The following is a 16,181-nucleotide window of genomic DNA, read 5'->3' as shown; positions in this document are numbered from 1 at the left end:
CTACAACTAATCCAGAATGCGGCAGCTAGACTGGGGACTGGGATTGGCCACCAAGACCATATAACACCGGTCTTGAAAGACCTACATTGGCTCCCAGTACGTTTCTGAGCACAATTCAAAGTGTCAGTGCTGACCTTTAAAACCCTAAACGGCCTCGGTCCAGTATACCTGAAGGAGCGTCTCCACCCCCACCGTTCTACCCGGACACTGAGGTCCAGCGCCGAGGGCCTTCTGGCAGTTCCCTCCCTGCGAGAAGTCAAGTTACAGGGAACCAGGCAGAGGGCCTTCTCGGTGGTGGCACCCACCCTGTGGAACGCTCTCCCACCAGATGTCAAAGAGAAAAACAACTACCAGACTTTTAGAAGACATCTGAAGGCAGCCCTGTTTAGGGAAGCTTTTAATGTTTGATGCATTACAGTATTTTAATAACAGTTACAGATAGGTAGCCGTGTTGGTCTGCCATAGTCAAAACAAAATAAAAAAATTCCTTCCAGCAGCACCTTAACGACCAACTAAGTTAGTTCTTGGTATGAGCTTTCGTGTGCATTTTGGTATCTGAAGAAGTGTGCATGCACACGAAAGCTCATACCAAGTATTTTAATATTTTGTTAGAAATATTGTCTGGGAAACCCAGCCAGATGGGTGAGGTAGAAATAAATTATTATTATTATTACTACTTATTTGTTTATTATTACAGTGGTACCTCGGGTTAAGAACTTAATTCGTTCTGGAGCTCTGTTCTTAACCTGAAACTGTTCTTAACCTGAAGCACCACTTTAGCTAATGGGGCCTCCCACTGCTGCCGCGCCGCTACGACGCGATTTCTGTTCTCATCCTGAAGCAAAGTTCTTAACCCGAGGTAATATTTCTGGGTTAGCGGAGTCTGTAACCTGAAGCGTATGTAATCCAAGGTACCACTGTGTTATTATTATTATTATTATCTGGGTTGGTTTTATTATATCTATATTTATTTCACTGCATCTATACCCCTTCCTTTTCACCAGGAGCTCAATGCCTGCTTCTCCCTCCCCAGTTTATCCTCACAACAACCCTGTGAGGTAGATTAGGCTGAGATGAAATGACTGGCCGCCAAGGTCTTCCAAGGAGCTTCATGGCCACCAAGGGGGGATTTGAACTCGGGTCCAAAATTCTGGCCATTACACCCCATTGATGCGGAGAGCCAGCAGCAGCAGCAGCAGCGACCATTTAAAAGAAGCAGAAGCCTCTGCCGCCTCTGGACGCCACCCTGCTGAGCGCTCGGCTCACTTGACACCGTGACACAAGCGCGGGGAAGGTTGACTTCATGCTGTTTCTGAGATTTGTCCTCTGTCTGCGGCAGCGGTCCCTTCCCACATCCAGCTGTGCTGCAGAGGGTCACACACACAAATGCACACCTGCAATGCCAGGCGAGACACGGCTCCCTTCCACCTGGGCCTGATCCCCTCCTTGCGAGCTCACAGCTCCCTGACCTGCTGGAGGGCCTGGTGCAGCCGGCTAATGCAGCCAATGGCAGGCGGGCGCAGCTGCCCCCAGGTAAGATCACCGGCAGCAAGGAAAGAAATTGCTCACCAAAATGTGATTTCCAAGTTGCCCGGGGCCTGATTGCCCAGACCTCTGCGCTTTGCCGGTGCCTCTCGTAAATCCACATATTTATTTTTGAGCATAAATCTCCTGCTCTGGGCATGTTTGGGAAACCGGTGCACTTCTGTGCTGAAGTGCCGTGCAGATGCCAGCCAAAGGAGAAGACGAGGCTGGGGTCTCTCTCTCACTCCTTCAGCGAGTTTCTCTCTGGGTTTCAAGGCCCCCTGCAAGTGGGTGAGTGAGGAGGGAGCAGCCAGGAAGAAAGGTGAGAGAGGCAGGAGAAAGGAGAGTCTTTCTCCAACCCTGTGACTCACAAGGAGAGCGGACGGCTTCCCTGCCAGGAGAAATCTGGGCTCCTTGTTCAGAGCTGCGCTTGTGGGCCTGGTCAGTGGGGCAGGAGGCTGGGCTGGGTGAATCCATGAGGGTGGCTAGCTGCCCAGGTTTCCTGATTCCTGGGGGTTGGCAGCCTCCAAAGAACAGGCAGAGAACAAAAACTTCATGGAGGAGGGGGCTACGGAAGGCCACAGGGGGCCCCTGAAATGCTTCTCAATTCCAAAAACGTGCAGGGGTTGGCAAGGAAATAATAAAAGAATCAACTAAATAATTATTAAAATACAACAACACAACAAGATGGAAGAAGTTTTAAAAAAATATTGAGATCACACATGGGTGAAGGGGAGTGGGGGGTATAGGGGAATTTATAAAAAGTTCTAATATAATATTTATAATTGCATTGCATTTATATATAGCAAAGGGAAGTCTATAGCAATTAGGTATCTTTTAATCTAGTCAACTATGTAATAGGCTTATGTTACAAAACGAATATGGATTTTGAATTTGATGTTTGTAATTCTTTTTCGGTTTTGGAATAAAGTTTTTTTTAAAAAAAGAAATTCTTCTCAGTTCCAGCTGCTGGCTCCTCTGTTGCCAGGGATTCTTGGGCTGAGATTCTGACATTGAACTGTTTCTTTTCCTCCCTCCCTGACAAATTTGACCCACCAGTGAGAGTGGGGGCACCTCATGGGGGAAGGCCACCCCACCCCTTGGGCTGCTTCCTTGCTGCTCTGAGCTGAGGAGGGGGGCAAAGAGAAAGGAGCTCTGCCTCTGCAGTGCCTGTGGAGAAGAGGGGCCGTTCCTGCTAGGGCTACACCTGCCCCCTCCAGGGATGAGCGAGGGGGGCCTGGCTGCTGCCCCCCTTCCTCCAAAATGGCCAGTCCTGTGGCCTACCTTCTAAAGCCCCCCCCCCCTCGCCTCTCCATGCAATGCCTGACATCACCAGGTAAGGTTTGTGGGGATGTTTAGAAAGGCAGGAGATAATATATTAATTAAATATGATCCCTCCTCACTCCCACTAGTGAGCAAACAGCAGAGAGCATTCCCTTGCAGCTTCTAGTCAAGCCATTGATGACTCGTTAAGAGCCTTTTAATTAAGCAATCCAGTCTGCCTTGTGCAAGGGGTAAATTTCCCCCTTTATTTCCCTCTTAAAGCAAGAATATAACACAACGCAGTCCTCTTGAAAATAAGAATAAAGTTTGACTCACGTTCAGTTCACAGCAGTAACCTGAAGGCAGGCTTTATCTTGTGGTTACCAGTACATTTGCAGAGAGAAGGAAATCTGGGCTAAATCTCAGACTTGCTACTTGTGGCCCCATCCTCTGCTGGCTAAGAGTCAGGAGCAGCAGAGTGTCTCAGAAGAGGCATCCAAAAGAGGGAGATGTCTGTGTGGCCTTTGGTCAGCTAGGGTCACTCCCATCTACCTGGCCACACTCAGGGGGAGGGGGCTCCCAACAGGTAAGACAGGAAGTCCTCGCTGCCTGGAGCCACTTCCCCCTGCGTGTCCATTCTAGGAAACTGTTGTACTTGACTGCTCTAGCAAAACATCCCACAAGGTTGGGAGAGACACCTGTCCTGAAACAATGGAGGGCTGCTGCTGCCAACCAGTGCAGACAACATTGAGCTACATGGACCAAAGGCTGGCTCTGCATCAGGCAGGAATTTCCTATTGTTATAAGAATGTTAAGGTGATATATATATATATAAGAGAGAGAGAGAGAGAGAATATGTATAATATAAATGTATAAACCACATGTCTGAAACCCCACAGAAAAAAAGTCCTGAAACCATTTTGTCTCTCCCAAATGACCTCAAATATTTCTCTGCAAGGTCGAAGGAAATGGGGAGGCTCCCCATTGTCTCTTTGCTCACAAATCCTGCCTCAAGGGCACATTTAAGATATGAACAGAGTGAGCCTGTGACCTGGATTCAGGAAGGGAGTAGCTATCATGACAAAAGAGTAGCCAGGATGCCCAGGTAATCCAATCAGGTAACCTGGCAGGAGAAAAACAACACACTCAGGTTTCTGTTGTAGTCTGCCCCTTCTCTGATGTAGGTATGTATTGGGGGGGTGGTCTTAGGCTCCAGGGTGGGCGTTCAAAAGTCTATATAAGGGCTTGCACACCTTTGTCCTGGGTCCTCTTCCTGCCTCCTGGGGAGGGGGGGAGCACCCTGTTGCAACAGTTAATAAAGATCAGGCTTACTAGATGCTTTGCTTCTCAATATTCTCTGGTTTGTCTCTGTTATTTTCTCCTACCGATAGAGAACCTACAAAAGGGCTCTATATGGGCTCTTGGGTACCCCATAAGGGAAAAGGAGCAGGTTTTTTTTTTCTTATAACACTATGAAGGTTCCTCTTTCATGCAACTATCACACTTGCAAGATCCCAGGATTCCCCCCCCCCACTTGATCTCCAGCATCCAGCCACCGATGATAAGAGTGAAATGTTGAGTGGGAAGGGAGCCAAAAGGTCACTGAGTCCAACTCCCTTTTGAACCTTTCCAATTCTGAGATTCTATGAATGCAGCAATCACAGCTAAAGAGTCTCTGGCGGATGCTCAGCCAGCCTTGACCCTTACAAGTGTGTCTAGACCAGCCTTTCTCAACCTTGGGTCCCCAGATGTTTTTGGCCTACAACTCCCATCATCCCTGACCACTGGTCCTGTGAGCTAGGGATCATGGGGGTTGTAGGCCAAAAACATCTGGGGACCCAAGGTTGAGAAAGGCTGGTCTAGAGCATGGGTCAGCAAACTAAGGCCCGGGGGCAGGATCTGGCCCAATTGCCTTCTGGATCCGGCCTGCGGACAGTCTGGGAATCGCCATGGGGATTCTGATCATTTGGCCTGCGCCATTCCCCCCCCCCCTCACACACAGCGCCGCCTCCTCCCTCCCTCCTCCTGGCTTCTCTCTGCCCTGCCTAGAGGAGGAAGGGGGCTGGGCTTTGTTGAGCCGCTGTTGGCCATTTCGCGCCGCTCACCGTCCCTCCGCCGCCAGCCCCTGCCACTCGCAAGGCACAGGTAAGCAGTCACCGGGGCTCGTCCGGTGCTGTGAAGGGAGGGGAGAGTCGTGGGGCGGGGTTGCTCCCCCCAAAAAACATAGTCTGGCCCCCCACGAGGTCTGAGGGGCAGTGGACCGGCCCCCTGCAGACCCCTGGTCTAGAGGGAGCCTGTGGCTAAAGGCACTCTGCACATCCTCAGAAGCTTTTGCTGGAATTGCTACTGCAAGCATTAAAACGAAGGTTCCCTGGCTCAGCTCTGGCAAATATCAAGCCCTGCGGAGATATAGCTGCCTCTATCCCTTCTGGGGAAAGGGGAGGCCAGGCTCTCAGAGCGAGGGGAGGGGGTCCTTCGTACCCGAGGCCTGGGCAGCTGATGAGGAGGGTTGCTTGCTTCCCTTCATCCTCCAATTCTGGTCTTCTGATTGCTGTGTTGGGGGGGACGGAGGCCTCTCACATCTGTTCTGCAGGCATCAGGTTTGATGCTCCGTCTCCCCATTTGCATTTTGAAGGAGTCGCTGACCCTTTCCGAGTCTCAGTCCTTTTGTCTTTTCAATTTCTGCCGCTTTCTCCCAGATGATTATTGAAATCCCTTTTAATTGTGATTAGAGCTGCTGGAGGGCGTTCACCCCCCCCTCCTTCACCCGCGACACCATTCGCTCCTTGTTACCAAAGAGATCGGAAGCAGGTTCCCCTCCCCGAATCTGTAAAAGGTTATCGTCTGAGACAATGGAAAAGTGAGCTGCGGGGGGGGGGGAATCTTGCCACACCCTCAGTGCATGCCCCCCAACCCTCCCCAAGGGGGCCAGGATGAGCTCCATCTGGCAGCCTCCTCTTAAGTGTCAAATCCCAAGGTCAGCGCCCCCCCCTCTCTCTCTCACACACATACACACCAACCTCAGAGCCAGCCCTAATGTGAGACTGAGGGAGGCGTCCGCCTCAGGTGGCAAATGTGCTGAACAGCACTGTGTGAGCCACATGGACTGACCTGTGCCCAGCTCCTTGGGGGCAGCAGAGGGCAGTGCCAATGTTGGAGAGTCAACTGCTAAGCCGGTTGGCTTTTCTGCATGGAGGGAGGGAGGGGTGCCACCTTGCCCAAGCCAGCCCTGCCCCCCCCACCTGCCCTTGCACCTTTTGTGGCACTTGGTTGGGCTCTGCGCCAGAAGGAGCCCCCCCTGGACAGGAGAGGGATCAGAGAAGAGGCCGGAGCTCAGGGGGAGGGAAGCAGGCAGAAGGTCCCCAGGCTGATCGCAGGGCAGAGGGTCTCAGGCAGCAGCGGCTGAGTGGGAGAGACTCTGCTGTGGCTGCCAGTCAGAGCTGAACCTGCCCGCTGCCAAAAGGCAGCTTCTTGCAGAGACCCTGAGCAGGGAGTGTGTTTCTCTCTCCCTCCCTTTCTTGACCAAGGACTCTCGAGAAGGCTTGCAAAAGCTGTGCAATGGATCAAGGAGAGGGGGCTACAGAGTGGCCAAAAGGAGCTCCCCAGAGCTGCCTGGAACGCAGTTCCCTAAACCCGCCCTCAGTCTCCTTCTCCTTCTGTGGAAGTCTTTAAGCAGAGGTTGGATGGCCGTCTGTCACGGATGCTTCAGCTGAGATTCCTGCATTGCAGGAGGTTGGAAGCCAATGTCCCCACTGTGGAAGGACGTGTGGATCCAGAATTGGCCTCCACAGTCACCCGTGTTCATGGAAGACAATCTTACTCGGCTACGAGGGATCGCCAAAGAAGAAAGGGGTTGGACTAGAGGACCTTTGGGGGTCCCTTCCAACTCTACGATTCTGTAAGCAGGAGGTGTCTGTGCCTTTTCTCCAGCCCAGGATCCACCCAGCAGGCCCTAGCCTGTAGCTACAGCTACAGAAAACAGCTGAGAGAGACCCAGTTTCCTTTCAGGGAGTGGAGGAGAAAAGTCAGGAGGAGGAGGAGGAGGAGGAGGAGCCTGGAGGAGCAGCGCAATCCATCCAAGTCTCTCCTCACGCGGCCGCTCTTTTCCCAAGGGAGAAGTTCCGCAGGAGGGAAGGCGAGAGCTGGAGTGGATTAGCCAGGCTTAAGATGCCAGAAATGAGCTCTGGAGCTTCCTTAGGCAGGAGGAGGCTTGATGGCTCTGCTCTGCCTCCCCAGTCGATTCTGAAGGCCACGTGCCAGAAACCGCAGGAGGGGCGGGGGGCTCGGATCCAAGACCGGGATGCTGGACCAGGTGGGTCCCCTCTGGCCTGATGCAGAGTCTCTCCTGAGGTTCTTCTGTTGAGCATCAGCGATGACCCTGGGATGCAGAGATGCCTTTGGGCCCAGCCAGTGGGAGGCAGGAGGGGATGGGGTCTCCAGAAAGAGCTCTTCTACCCCCTTCCCTCTCATTGGGGGTCAGCAAGAAGTGAGGGGAGCTTTGCTCCTTCCCTGGAGGGTCTTGAGTGGCACAAGTCTTCTGCCCCCATCAACGCATTTCTCAGGCATCTATGGCTCATCCCCAACGTCCTTTGCCAGGTGAACCAGAGACAAGCTGGTCCTTGCAGGATGCCAGCCCAAGGAGAGGGCCAGGACTGCCCATCCTGTTGTGCCCCAGTCCCTGAGGGCAGCAGAGTTTTAACCCACCTTCATGACCCCACGAGGCCTCAGCCCTTCACTCAGTAGGCACAGCCAACTTTTTCAGAAGGGGGGCAAAGAGACAATGATGTGCAGTGGTTAAGGTATCGGAAAAGGACTGGGGGTCAAATACCCCACTAGGCCATTAAGCTCACTGGGCCGGTCACTTTTTCACAACTTAACCTGCCTCACAGCGTTCTTGCGGGATTAAACTGAGGAGGTGGAGAACCTTGCATGCTACCTTCAGAAGAAAAAGGCAATATGTAAATGCAATCAATCAATCAATCAATCAATCAATCAATCAATCAATGCAGCAACTGACCCAAAGGCCTCATTGAAATTATTGCATTCCAGGCTGGGCTGATATGTGTCAGGTGGGAGTTCAAGGGCACCTTAAATGCTGGCAAACTCTTTACCTGGCCGTCCAAAGGACACTGCCCCCATTGTTGCGTGGCAAAGCGGTCAGACTAGATGAGCCTTGAGGTTCCTTTCAACTCCACGATTCCATACTGCAGTGTGCCTCCTTAGCTAGGCCCGAATCTCTGCATAGAAGGCTCCGCAATTATTGGCAATCTATTGATCAATTATGGGACATGCTGTATTTGGTGCCTCCTGAGTTTTGGTCTGACCATGACATGCAGTGATGGATGAGGCCATCGGACCGTTTTCATGTCTGAACATTGGTAAAACACTCATTTCACGTTCAAAAGGGGAAGGGGAGAGGGTTGAATATTGGCGACTTTCCATGTCAGCTCAAGGCCAAACTAGCAGGGTGTGTGTGTGTGTGTGTGTGTAAGGATCCGGGTTCTAGGACAATTGCCTGTGTGAGAACATGTGGGGTTTTGAGAAAGGGGTGTGTGGGCACCAGTAAGAAAATGGCTGCGGTGCGCACATGTATTTTTGTGACAAGACGCAAAATGACTGCCACATCTAACTGAGAGAGGAAAAGGCAGGACCACCCAATGGGGCAGGCCTCCCCACCCCCCAATCAATTGGAAGAAACACTTACATCAGCCGTGCCCACTCACAGAGAGAGGCTCTTGGCATCTTTCCTGGCTTTGGAAAGGGAGGGAGTGTGTGTGTGTCCAGTCTTGGCATCTGAAGAAATGTGTTCAGTGTAGCGGAGGCTGTGTCAGCTCAAACAGAAAGAGTAAGCAGCCTCTCCATGCTTTGCAGAGATATTTACAGAGACCTTTTGTGGGCACTATGGGAGGTGGGGGTGGGCACAGCGATGCCCCTGGGCGCAACCTGGTCGTCATCCCTGATCCAGCCTATACTTCCATCTCCAGAATTGTAGCTGGACAGATCTATGCTTCTGGGAACCTCAAAGGGAAGCCCTCCTCCCTTTCCCTAATTCTCAGCAGCATGGAGGCCACAATCCTGGCTAGACTTTCCTCCTCCTCCCACCTTTTGCACTGTCCACCTTTGAAGGCCCTCTTGCTGTCCCACCTGGGTCTCACTGATGCCCACAGAGGTATTGAATGGATGACGAAATACAAGGCAGTGCAGGATAGGTGGGGGAAGGCGGCAAAGGTTGGGGCTGGCTGCCCTGTCACCGCTGCCCCATTGTGGTGGTGGGGAGATGCCCCTCTCAGGCAAAGGAGAAGAACTAGGTTTGGCAAAACCCAGAGGCAGGCCAAGGAGGAAGGGGCAGGAGAGGAAGCAGAAAGCAGTCAGGTGCCCATCAAGGGGGAAGCAGGAGAGGAGCTGTGATGGCTTTATATCCCACAGGCCACCTCTGCGGGGAAGAAGGCGCAAGGATGCTCTCCTGAAGCAGATTGCAAGAAGAGAAATCACAGAGAGTCAGAGCAGGAATGGGGGATTTCAATTATCCTGGCATCTGCTGGAAGTCGAACCCCGCATAAAACAGGAAGTCCAATAAATCCCCGGCTTGCCTTGGAGACAACTTCATCTCTCAGGAGGGGGAGGGAGGAACGGGGGGGGGGGTCCTGCTCTCCTTGGCCTGACCCTGACACACGGGGCGAGAAAGAAAGGGGGCAGGGAGGGGAGGGGCCATCTCCTCTTGGAACTGGTGACAGAGAGGGATGCAAACCCCGAAGGGAGTCAGGTGTGCACCTTGCATTTTAGGAAAGACGATTTAAACTGCAAGTGCAAAAGCTGGGTAGGACCCCCCCCCCCAGGTGGAGAAATCCTTCTCCAAGAGTCTGAAGAGTGGGATGCTGAAGATGCAACGGCAGACTGTTCCAATGAGAAGGGAAAACGGGGGGGGGGGGGCTGCAGGAGGAGCATGCCCAGGACATGGGAGGAGGGCGACATCGCTGAGGATGAGGACCACAGAGGAGTCTCATCTTGTAAGGTTGATGCCAGAAAGGCTGAAGGCCAGAATGGGGTGGAACTTGGAGGGGATGCAAAAGGGAGGGGCAACTTCGGCTGAGACTGACGCAAGGAGGACAAGGAAGGGCCTGATAACGGGGTGGAGGCTGAACCGTGAGCTGAAGACCATGAGAAGGGGGAAACCACTCACAGTCCAGCCTCTTGCGATGCTCCCTGTTCTGCCCTCACCACCTTCTCCTAGGAGTTCTTCTCATTAGGAAGAACTTCCTGACAGTAAGAGCTGTTCGACAGTGGAATTTGCTGCCAAGGAGTGTGGTGGAGTCTCCTTCTTTGGAGGTCTTTAAGCAGAGGCTTGACGACCATATGTCAGGAGTACTCTGATGGCTTTTTCTGCTTGGCAGGGGGTTGGACTCGATGGCCCTTGTGGTCTCTTCCAACTCTATGATTCTACGAATTGTTTTCCTCATGGGGAAAGGCAAAACAAACGATTTAAGGACAGTTACAGATAGGTAGCCGTGTTGGTCTGCCATAGTCAAAACAAAACAAATTCCTTCCAGTAGCACCTTAAAGACCAACTAAGTCAGTTCTTGGTATAAGGACAGGTAAGGAGATGGTGGGGGGACCTCTTGGCTCCTTTGAATCAGCCGAGCTCTCTGGGTCCAGCTGAATTGCATCCAGGTGTGTCAAAGGAGCTTCTGGGCGTTTAGTTCAGAGCCACTGGCCTGCAACCTTGTGAGCTGCCAGGTGATTGGAGGCCTTCCAAAAGGCTGGAGGGAAATGTATCCAGACACGACCGACCGGTGAATGCAAGATGAATTCTGCAACAGGTGATTAAGCTGTCCATCTGTGGTTGTCACAGGACCCCTTTTGAGAGGATGGGGTATTCAAGTAAGTTTTACTCAGACCAGACCCACTGAAATTACTGGAATGAACTTGGTCATGTTCATTAACATGAATGGGTCTACTGGGAGTAAAACTGAAGGTCTCCCGTGACACCCTTGTTGACAAGCTGATCCAGTGTGGGCTGGGCAATGCTGTTCTCCAGCAACATTGCAGTTGGTTGACCAACCCCAGCCAGCGGGCAAGGGCTGAGTTACGGCTCTGCCTCGAGGTCCCCAGAGGAATGGCAAAGAAAGCTTCTGTCCCGGGCCCTGAGCTGCTCGGCATTTTCATAAATGACTTGGGTGGAGCAGAGGAAAGCTTCATCACAGTTGCTGACGACACCAAGCTGGGAGGGAGAGCAATTGCCACAAAGGCTGGAGCCAGATGCAAAAGGACAGTGATAGGCTGGAACGCTGGACTGAAACCAAGAAGATGCAATTCCGCAGAGATCAGTGTAAAGTCCTGCATTTAGACTCAGAGAACCAGAGGCACAGAAATAGGCTAGGGGAGACCTGGCTTGGCAACCGAACGTGTAAGAAAGATCTAGGCAATTTAATTTATCATAAACTGGACATGAGCCAGCAGTGTGATGCAGTTGCTAAAAAGCCGGGGTCATGGTGGACGGCTGGATGAAGACGTCAGCCGAGTGTGCGGCAGCTGTGGAAAAGAGGTAGATTCCACGCTAGGCGGAACTAAAACTGCTGACATCAGAATGTCATAATACAAATCTATGGAGCGACCGCATTTGGAATATTGTAGAGTTGGAGAAAGTTCAGGAAAGGGGAACCAGAACCATCAAGGGGATAGAGCGATTCCACAGGAATCCACAGGGGACTTATTAGTTGAGAGAAAAGGTGGGGAAGAGGCGAGATGATAGCAGCTCATGGAAAATGTGGATGGAGAGAAGTTTTTCTCTTCTCCTAACGCTGGAGCTTGTGGACACCCAAGAAAGCTGAACGGCGGAAGATTCAGGACAGAAAAAAGGATGTCCTTTGCCCCAGAGCCCAGAGCCCAGGGAAGTCCTTTGCCCCAGAGCCCAGAACCCACGCTGGAAGTGGCTCCCGCAAGGGCCACCAACTTGGATTAAATCCATGGTGGAGAAGAGGGCTATCAAAGGCCACTATCCAAAGCAGCTAGGCTCTGCCTCTGCAGTTGGAGGAAGCAATGCTTCTGAATCTGTTACTGGAAACCACAGAGGGGGAGGGGGCCGCTTTTGGGGTTCCCGTGGGGGCATCTGAGAGAACAGGATGTTCGAGTAGATGGGCCACTGGCCTCATCCAGAAGGCTCTGCTTATGTTCCTAAGCGAATGCTCCACTCACAGGAACAAAGTGTCCAAACCACAAATCGCATCCCACTCTCTTCTGCCCTGGGCAGGCGGCATCTGGTGTCCTGTGTAAAGCTCTGGGCATGTTTTAAAGGAGGGCGTTGACGGAATGGCGCACGTCCAGAAGAGGGTGGGGGGGCTTTGGAAACAGAACCCCGAGAGGAATGGTTGAACAAGCTGGGCACGTGTAGCCTGGAGAAGAGAAGCGTCCCCAGGAACAGGAGAGGGGTCTTCCAACATCCGAAGGGGGCACCATACATGAAGAAGACGGACCAGGCCTGCTCTCTCTTGCTCCAGAGGGCAGGATTAGTCTGGCCAGCAAGTGGAAGCTGGAAGCTCCTCTAAAATCTTGCCACAACTCAGCTGCTTTTGCAGAAACTCCCCTTGAACCAATTCCTCCTCCCTTGCTTTCAATGCCTCGTGCTCTCACTGAGGGAGCAATTAATGCAAGGAAGGATCAGGAAGGCCAGCGCCTCCGGAGAAACAGCGCACCGTGCTAATCCGGGGCCTTTTGCCCACGCCAGTTTCCAGGACGGGGCCAGCTCCTTCTGAGCCTCTGACCTTCACAAATCTAGCCTGGAGAAAGCAGAGCAGAGCAGGACTTGAGGATGTGCTGGTCACCTTCCTGGGGGTGGGAAGCAGGTGCCAGCAGCGTCAGCGTCGGACTAGGACCTGGGACACCAGGGTTCGAATCCCCCACACAACTGTGAAACTCACTTGACCTTGGGAGCCAGTCACTGCCGCTCTCAGCCTGGCCTACCTCCCAGGGTTGTTGTGGGGATTAAATGAGGAGTGGGAGAAAACCACATATGCAACCTTGAGCACCTTTGGAGAAAAAGTTAGGATATAAACGCAATAAACAAGCGATGAGAAGCATCACACTGGGCTCACACTGAGGGACACTCGCTCGCCCCTCAGATGCATCTCACGTGTGGCCACGGTGCAAGAAGTGGGGCTTTGCTGGACCAGGGGGCTCTCAAGCTCCCCATTCCCTCTCCCAGCCCCACCTGCAGGGAGCACAGGAGGGGGCAGCTGGCCGCCCAGCCCCTGCTTCACTGGTGGCAATGGCTCCGGTCACGGGCAAGACTGGGGAGAAATGGAGCCAACTTCTGGTGGCAAATCCCTCCATGTGTCCAATCTCAGGTCCCAGCACAGGAGAGGCTACTGCTGGCACGGCCTGTCGTTATTGATGTGCTAATTATAGGGCTGTGCTAATTCAATTTGCACATAATTACAGGATAGTGCACTGGGTGGCATGTTTCAATAATTAATGTGATAAAATAAATGTAATTGGAATAATATTTACAAAACCCTCTGAAGAGTCGCCTGCAAGGTGGATGCGGAGCTGTGGGGTGGGGAAACCGAGCCTAGCGAGCGCAGGAAGAGCCTGCCGGATCAGGCCCATGGAGCCCCATCCAGCCCCACATCCTCTTCTGGCCGCCCAGGAGCCGCAATGGGAAGAGGCCCACAAGCAGCACCTGAGGGCAACAGCCCAGCTCTGCCCACCTGGGCGAAAGCAAGCCCCACTTCCCAATAGTTTTGGTGATGCAGGTTCCTCCCCAGATGGCTGTGGGGAGCAGGGCACTTTGGTGTTGCAGATGCCTGTCCCTTCTGCCCCTTTAAACGGGCAAGGAGATGGCTGGCAGGCATTTCTAGACACAGGCGCCTTCTTTCACGGAAGCAGCAAAGATGGACCAAAGGGCACACGATTGCCCTGCAGCTGGACCCAAAGGGCACACGATTGTCACAGCTGCTAGGTCAGGCAGTGCCCCCCCCCCAAAAAAAACCGCAAGGGAGGTTGGAGCATTAGGGCCACCCAGGGTCAGGCAAGACCGGGAGCCTCCATTCCTGGTGCACTGGGACCTGGGCTGGAATAAGGAAGGCACTTCCGGGAGGAGGGGAGGAGCTGAAGGGGCCTTTGCAGACGGAAGGTTTTTGCAGTCTCAGGCTGCCACGCCCTTCATCCCAGGAAAAGGAAAGAGCCTTCCCCTCAGCAAGGCCCATGTCTGCACCCCTTGCACTCTTCAAAGGAGGCTCAAAAGGACTGGCCCGGTAAGGAGGGATCCATCAGATCAGCACCAAGGACAGCAGCCCAGAGGAAAACTCAGCTCCCCCAACTCCCACCTGGCCCTGAAAAGTAGCTGCAGTGACAGGCTTGATCACATTCCAGCTGCACTGGCTCCCGGTGGAGTACAGGATCAGGTTTAAGGTGCTGGTTTTAACCTTTAAAGCCCTATATGGCCTAGGACCCTCGTACCTATGGGACCCCTTCTCCTGGTATGTCCCATGGAGGACCTTACGGTCTTCAAACTAAAACATCTTGGAGATCCCTGGCCATAGGGAGGTTAGGCTGGCCTCAACCAAAGCCAGGGCTTTTTCAGCTGTGGCGCCGATCTGGGGGAACGCTCTGTCCCAAGAGACTAGGGCCCTGTGGGACTTGACATCTTTCCGCAGGGCCTGCAAGACAGAGCTGTTCTGCCAGGCCTTTGGCCAAGGCACAGTCTGACCCCCTCTCTCCTTCTGTAATCCTCATAGAACTCTAACCCAATGGTTGCCATTAATTTGATTTGGAATTGATTTTAGAATGAATTGATTTTAGAATGCATTTCAATTCACTGATTGTGATTTTATGTAAACTGTGTTACTTTTATTGTTGTTAGCCGCTCTGAGCCCAGCTTCGGCTGGGGAAGGCAGGATATAAATAAATTATATTATTATTATTATTATTATTATTATTATTATTATTATTATTATTATTATTCACCCTTCCTGCCCCCTTCAACTTGTGAGCTGCTTGGACGCCCTCTGCCCACCTGCTCCCTGTCCTTCACCCCAAGGTCCCAGAGCAGGTTACAACATGAAAAACAGTTGGAAACAATTAGCTGCTGTTCTTTTCCAGGCGAGGCATGCCCCCCCTCCCCATTTTAATGACTTCCCATGGAATAATGCTTCACATCTGCCCAGACTGAATTTGCCAAGTACCGAAGGCAACCTGGAACTTAATCTCATCCTCTGAAGGGGCCGCGACTCCCCCCCCCCCCCCGGTTTCGCGCCAGCTGTGAGTCTGATGAGCCGCCTTCCCACGTCATCAACACGACGCCACGCTAAGGGACAGGAGCCCATTGCGCGTCACCCAACCTCACGCCCATTGATCCACGGAGGATCGTTTCGGGAGTAAAATTTCCGCCGAGCTCTGCTTCTGCCTGCCTGTGCTCCTGCAGCTCAGGGCAAAGGCTGCAGCGACGCTGGAGTAAACGAGGAGCCCCCCACCGCCCAGGGGCAAAAGGCACCCGCCCTCCCGCTGTTGTAACACGGCTGCTTCCATCATCAAAAAGGCCGGGGGTTTGTGGCCTCGCAAGGTGCAACATAAACAGGATTTAAATCACTGCTTTTGTTCCAGGGCGGTTTGGGGCCTTTGCTCTCCGCATTGGCTCCAGCAGAGCACGCCTGCCGCCTTCACCCACTCAGCCATTCCTGAGCAAACCCTGACCGCTTAGCTGAGTCTACATGGGTCCTTGGGGACCACGGAGCACCGGCAGAAAGAGGCTCAAGCTTTGCAGAGGGCTGAGGCGCATCCCGGCCTCTGATAAATAATCCGAAGGCTGCCGGGGCAAGAGGGGGCGGCAGGAGGAGTCCCAGACGAGAGAGCTTTGCTCCAGCTCAGAGAGCAGGGAGACAATGCATGACAGATTGACCCACGGCGAGACACTGCAAGCAGTCAATTAAAGGCGAGGGCTGCATTGTGTAACGAGAGGCGGCTGGATTCTGCTTTGTAGCCAGTATTGGATTTCTCCCTCCTTCGCTCGCCACCAGAGCAGCCCCCTTCCTTTTCGCTTCAGCCACTATTTGCTTTGAAAGGGAGGGCCGGGCACAGAGGATTATCGCATCAGAAGGAGGGCAGGGCAGCCGTCCGCCTAGGGACCAGAGATCAGGGGCAGAGCACCCCCTTGGCCTCACCCTGCTAATGGCGTGCAGTTACAGCCACCTCATCTCAAAAAGGACGGCTGCCCAAGTGATCAAGGGGGCAGAGCGAGGAAGAAAGGCAGCAGCGTTTGGAACCAGAAAAGAGAGGTGATATGATAGAAGTTTTTCAAACTATGGATGGCATCAGAAGACACAGAGCTTCCATGAAGCTGAATGTTGGGCAGATTCAGGATGGGTAAAAGAACGCAGCACAGTGTTAACCTGTGGAACTCC

The 16,181-nt window shown here is 52.9% G+C and overlaps 1 long non-coding RNA gene across 1 annotated transcript in view; it reads left to right on the top strand.

Annotated features, from left to right (window-relative positions):
• LOC309352046 overlaps nt 1-16,181 on the top strand; it is a 413,396-nt gene that overhangs the window by 58,123 nt on the left and 339,092 nt on the right. The window lies entirely within an intron of this gene.

This window comes from Podarcis erhardii, assembly GCF_964252035.2.
Source record: "Podarcis erhardii genome assembly, chromosome: 10".
Taxonomy (NCBI): domain Eukaryota; kingdom Metazoa; phylum Chordata; class Lepidosauria; order Squamata; family Lacertidae; genus Podarcis; species Podarcis erhardii.
Note: the sequence above shows the minus strand (reverse complement) of the source record. Positions and strands in the feature narration are given on the sequence as shown.